Genomic DNA, 6465 nt, shown 5'->3' with positions numbered 1-6465 from the left:
CGAAAAGTCGAGCTAAAAAGAGATTTGATCTGATTACCAGACTTCCATATCTGCTTCTTTTTTCCTCAGTTAGTCACCTGTAAGACACTTATACAGTAGTGTATATTGTATGCATTTGTAAATAAGTCGCATAATTAGCACGAACTTAATGGAGGGTGCACCTATAATTACAAGATACGATAAAAGGCAGATTTATGAAGCCGCAGCCTCTCCCTATACGAATACATGCCCGGGGAGAGGGTCCGATTTCCCTTTCAGGAAGAAAAAGAAGGTCTTAACATAAGCACTTTTGCAAGGTGCGTCGACAAGTTTGGTCGCTTTCATAATGGGACTGAAGGAGAAAAAGAAAAACTCCAAACTTTAGTAGGCAAGATGATAGAATGTGTAGAATGGAGGGTGGGTGTGAGGGAAGATTTGATATTGGTGAAATACTGCTAACTCACTTCTTTACATTTTTAAAGTTAACATTCTGATCAAATAAATCTAGTAAAGGTCGGGTTTCACATTTCCAGTTCTTATTTCTAGATCCTCAAAGCGATTACCTTTAATTACGTTCATTAAAGTGTACCGTATTGCGGAAGTAATCGCTGCGGGGAGTTTTATAAATGTTCATTGACATAACGAGGACGGTACCCATGTGCAAACGGGTAGGTATCATTGTTTATTTTCATCCATCGTCAGAGGTACCATCAGAAACAGCGACAGGCGGCATATAATTGAAATTTTATCAACAAAAATAACTTGCAGGTACACGATCCATTCGTTTTGTAGTTGAGTATGCATAGTTTTACCCAGGAGAGTGGCAAATTCAGTTATTTCAACTTCGAACAAAGAAAAATACGTCTCAAAACGCCAAATTACATGAATTTCGTTATATTTCTTCAAATTTTGTAGTCATATCAATATTATTGAGGACTGATATTTTCACCAGTGCAAATTAATGCATTTCCTCGGACGATTCTGTCTTTGAAATGTTCAACATGCTTAAATATGTGTCATACGTTGGCATTGTTTTTATATACCCTATACAACCTACATGTATATAAATCACACGAGGGCGGTACCGCTCACTCGAGTAGGTACCCGAATAACCAGTGTGTAATTGTTCTCTGAAAACTTCTTCGTACTAAGGTGTTCATGATAGTCTCGGTGATGCAACTGAGATTTAAATTTTTCCGTTAACAATAGTGTTGAAAACTTCTTAAACTACATTGATGGTGAAACACGATTTTCTAACGTAAACTTATATATAGTTACAAATATTTTTGCTCTGTGGACATAAATATATAAGTCCCACCGAGGCCATTTTCAGCTGAAAAAAGCGAGACATTAAATAAGATGTCATATGATTTCTGTATCTTACTTTATTGTGACGTAAGCTTTCTTTTGGTACTTTCATAATGAATCACTTGCCACTCATCGAAGTGGGTTCTAGCCTCACTCTGGACGGTGACTTCTTCATGTGAGGAAGCCATCCAGCTGGCTTACGGACGGTCGGTGGTTCTACCCAGGTGCCCGCTCGTGACGAAACAGTGGCTGCAACAGGCTGGAAAGTCGGCAAATGACCTATAATTGTGTCGGTGTGACGTCAAACCCAACAAAAACAAACAAAAAAGAATTTTATTATGTGAAACGACATGAAGCTAGCCAGTTAAATGAAAAAAATACTGAAGCAAAGTTGTCAATAGCGGGTACCCGATGATGATGATTTATTGAAATATCTATTATTTTACACTTTTATTTATAGGTTACCGTGAACGACAACGATTTCTTAGAATTCAATCACAGATTTACTTCAATGGACCACCTGAATACGCTCTTCATTGATGGTGACGTGCAGCTTTCAAAAGTGGTTATTCAGTAATAAGGAATTAATTGGATTTCAAAACTTGCGTGCAGGAAGCCATTTTGTACAGTTAGTTGAGAATGTGTTTGATTGTATAACTGAAGTATACAGTTTCATTTGATAGTTAATATCTTATAATATCGCTTTTGCTTGTACATAAGTAACCCATGAACATATATTTTTGTTAAATTCCACATATCAAGGTGTTTCTGGGAGCCCATATACTCTATAATCATGTATACCAATAGATGCAAAATTCCAAATATTTATGTCTAAAATTCACAACGCTCACATGATTATAACGGTCATTCTCCATCTTTTAAACTGATCATTTTATAGGTACAACCCTCTGTTGCCATGCGCTATAATGAAGTAATGAAGAACAGTCATAGAGAACTACAGAATTCGTAACTTGTTATTTATATTTACCTATTTTCATAAAAAATATATAATTGCGACGTTCACCCCAGTATTCCTACAAATATCTCTATATATTGTATTCAAGAAGCTACCGAAATCATTTCTGAATAAAAAATAACAGACAATTTTCTTGTTGAAGTGTCTCTTATTTGTTGATCATGGACTGTCCTTCTGTTTCTTAATTTATCACCTGTTTGTCCAATATATTATATTTTAACACAAAGTGTGTTGTCTCGACTATTGTAGAGTATGAAGATTCTAACTGGCAGTAGCAATGAAATATAATTCACACCGAATATTTTAGGCAGTGTAACTAAAAATACAAACTTAAATTTTGAACTATCTGTTTTAGATATATATGTAGCTAACTGCATCAAAGTATGTAGACTGAAAGAATATTTTAGATATCATTTTCGGGGAAAATGTTATTTGAGCTGAAAAAATGATCCCGGATAAAATATTCGGAAAAACTGGAGACAAATCTGCTACAACTTTGCTGTAGGCTTAGGTGGCTATTGACCTAGACCTAGTACCCCATGCAAACTATGCACTTTTTACCTCTAGGCAGGGAAAAAGCATGCATAAATGCCACAGTGATTAGCACTCTGAATAGAAAACTGTGTAAAGATCGAATAAGTTAATGCCCTGGGGAAAGTGTGACTTTTTCTGTGGTGAAATTTGTCAACAAACAGACGATTTCTTTAAAAAAAGGTCAAACCCACAGAATTTCACAAGGTAAAATATGTTGAAAAGCCTACTGCTGGAAAGAGAACAATCTCTACTATCCATATATGCGTCAAAGTATCTAGAAATATTAGAAAATCAAAGAAATCATTTTCAGGACTGTTAGATGCATGACTGTCTTATCATGCATAGCATTTAACATAGATAGATTACTTTTCCACTGCACTGATATAACATGAACAGGATTATGATTTACAAACGGTGTTCACTAAAAAATATCACTATATAAACAGATTGTTTCCTTTGTGTAAAGAGGGCTTAGGGTAAGTCTCTAAATATTTTAGGTTTCCCATTTTAGCAGCAGGTGAACAGTGAAGACAGCGAAATTTGTGTATACATTTTACAATTTTCGAGAGGATTTTAATCGAAAGGAAATCACAATCTCTCTCTGCATCTCATAATGTCCAATAAGCAATCGCTGCTAATCAGATGTCCTTCATGTATTTTGAGATAGACAAATGCGACTTAATTGTTCCTTCTCTTGAGAAGGAACACTATGATTCGGTTAGTCACACTTGACTGAGCTACTAATGTTGAAAGCTGTTGTCATTACAAGCTGGCCAATCAAACTCCGTGACCTTAGAAATAACCTCTGACGTTAAAACTATTCTTTCCCAATTGAGGCGACTCTCTGACTGAACGCGTTCCGTTGATTACATATTACTAAACCCGAGGATGGTTGATTGATTCTTTTATTTCCTCCATTCTTGAAGAACATAACATATGTACAAACAGATACACATATATCAGCAAATTTACATGTAAACAACTAAACAGTATCGTTACCTTCAAATGCATGGTTGATATATGAAAACAAACCCCATTGCGACCCTCTATTTATGTGCAAAAAATCACGCATCGAATTGTAATGGATTGACCGGGTCAATGTCTTATTGCCGTATTTACTCAACTGGAAGTGGTAACAGATTTAATTTGTTGTTTGATTCAACAATTTATGTTAAATAACTAGCGTAAATACTTAGGCTACTTGACATTTTTGGCAGTATAAAACAAACATTGCAACCAAAATTTACAAGATGATCATTATATATTTATATAGATGTGCCCTAAAAGGAACTTTTGCTATGCTTTAACTTGTGAAACATTTCCTTTGGTCTTTAACCTATTAAGTAACTTGTAACATGAGATTTCCACAAAGTCGTTAGTTTGTTTGTTTTGGGTTTAACGCCGTTTTCAACAGTATTTCAGTCATGTAACGGCGGGCAGTTAACCTAACCAGTGTTCCTGGATTCTGTACCAGTACAAACCTGTTCTCCGCAAGTAACTACCAACTTTCCCAAATGAATTATCAGAGATGGATGACGAATGATTTCAGACACAATGTCTTTTATCAAACCGTCACGGAGAACATACGCCCCGCCCGGTGATCGAACTCGCGACCAGGCGATCCGTAGACCAACGCTCTCCCTACTGAGTGAGCTAAGCGGGCGTTCACGAATTCTGAAAGATTATCTGTGTTCAGCAAACAAACGAGTGAATCCTGTTTTTTTCTCTAAAAAATAAGACAGAAGCAGAAACTTTATATACGAAACTCCGTTGCTAACCAAATATATATGACGGGAAGTGCTGTTTGTTTATTTGATTTATTTCTATATTGTTTGCGATTTTACCCAGGCAAGAAAAAACGATTTTCATGCAAAAATCGAAAACTGCGTGTAATTGCTGAGTTTGAATGAACGGAAAATACAGAAGACGGGTTGCTTGAAAAAATCCAAAATCATGTACATTATAATCATATGCAAAATACAAAAATGGGTAAAGAGTACATAAAAGGGAGTAAGTGTTGGGAGAAATGGAAAAAAGCAAGGATGAATATCTAAAAGGAAAGCCACGCTCCAAAAACGCAGTCCTCTCATACCGCAAACCGCATCAGTGCAAATACGCACACACACACACACACACACACACACACACACACACACACACACACACTTGAATACGCACACGCACGCACGCACACACACACACAAGCAGGAAAAAACAACACAGTAGGATACCGCCCAAGACACATATACCTACACGCACAAAAACACATACATGTTAAACGCTACCAATCGGGGATGTAATATATAAACCCACCAATTTGGAAGTTCTTTATTTCTGTAGCTACTGCTGTCATATTTCTGTCAAATCTTATTCTTATTATTTTAAATTAAAGCTATTTTATGCTTCCGAAGGTGGGCATATTAAAATCGCACTGATTTACAGACGTGCCACCAATCGCAGAAGTATACTACTCGTTCCAAAGGCAAAAATTACTGAATGTAATTGCAAATGAAATAAAAACAGTATTCCTATAAAAATCATTCTGAATAAGCAAATCTCGCGAATGTAGCTTCACTACCTGCTTATGATACCTGCTTACGAGTGAAGGCAAAAATGTCTTAGAATTAAACAAAAAATAGAGATATAGAGGTGATTAATTTGAAAAAACATAGATATGAGGCAAACACATAACACTAAATCAGGAAGAATAACAGTGACATAGAATTTATTTTTATCTGCGTTTTTCTTTCCTATAACATGCTAGCGAAAACTTGATTTTCTCAGAAAAAGACATTTGCGCATATTTGCAAAGTAAAATTTCAGGTTTGTTATGTGGAGACAAGAATTAAATATCGGGCAATCGTTCATTCAAACTCAGCAATTTTTTTGCCGATTTTTGCATGAAAATTTCTTGCCTGGGTAAAATCGCAAACAATATAGAAATAAATCAAATAAACAAACATCACTTCCCGTCATATATATTTGGTTAGCAACAGATTTTCGTATATAAAGGTTTTGCTTCTGTCTTATTTGTTAGAAAAAAAAACAGGATCCACTCGTTTGTTTGCTGAACACAGATAATCTTGCAGAATTCGTGAACGCCCGCTTAGCTCACTCAGTAGGGAAAGCGTTGGTCTACGGATCGCCTGGTCGCGAGTTCGATCACCGGGCGGGGCGTATGTTCTCCGTGACGATTTGATAAAAGACATTGTGTCTGAAATCATTCGTCATCCACCTCTGATAATTCATGTAGGAAAGTTGGTAGTTACTTGCGGAGAACAGGTTTGTACTGGTACAGAATCCAGGAACACTGGTTGGGTTAACTGCCCGCCGTTACATGACTGAAATACTGTTGAAAAACGGCGTTAAACCCAAAACAAACAAATGAATTCGTGAAGGTCATGGGTTCAAATCCCACTCTATGAGAGTGTTTCTCCTAATTTTGTGACACTTTATTTTTGAAGCTGACCAAGATTCAAGGTAGTAGCATGAAAACTGAAAATAAATCTGCCTCTGTCCTAAATATTTTCTGATTATGATATATTTCTGTTTCCCTGAAAAAAAAAAGAGTATTTCAAACATATACTAGTAAAGCATATTGTATGCACATTCAAAACTAAGGTAAATGTACTTTCACCCATGATAAATGCCGGGTTAGTGTGTCGGCG

The sequence above is a fragment of the Mercenaria mercenaria genome, chromosome 16 (genome assembly GCF_021730395.1).
Source record: "Mercenaria mercenaria strain notata chromosome 16, MADL_Memer_1, whole genome shotgun sequence".
NCBI lineage: Eukaryota > Metazoa > Mollusca > Bivalvia > Venerida > Veneridae > Mercenaria > Mercenaria mercenaria.
The sequence above is the reverse complement of the archived record's forward strand: the minus strand, read 5'-3'. Positions refer to the sequence as shown.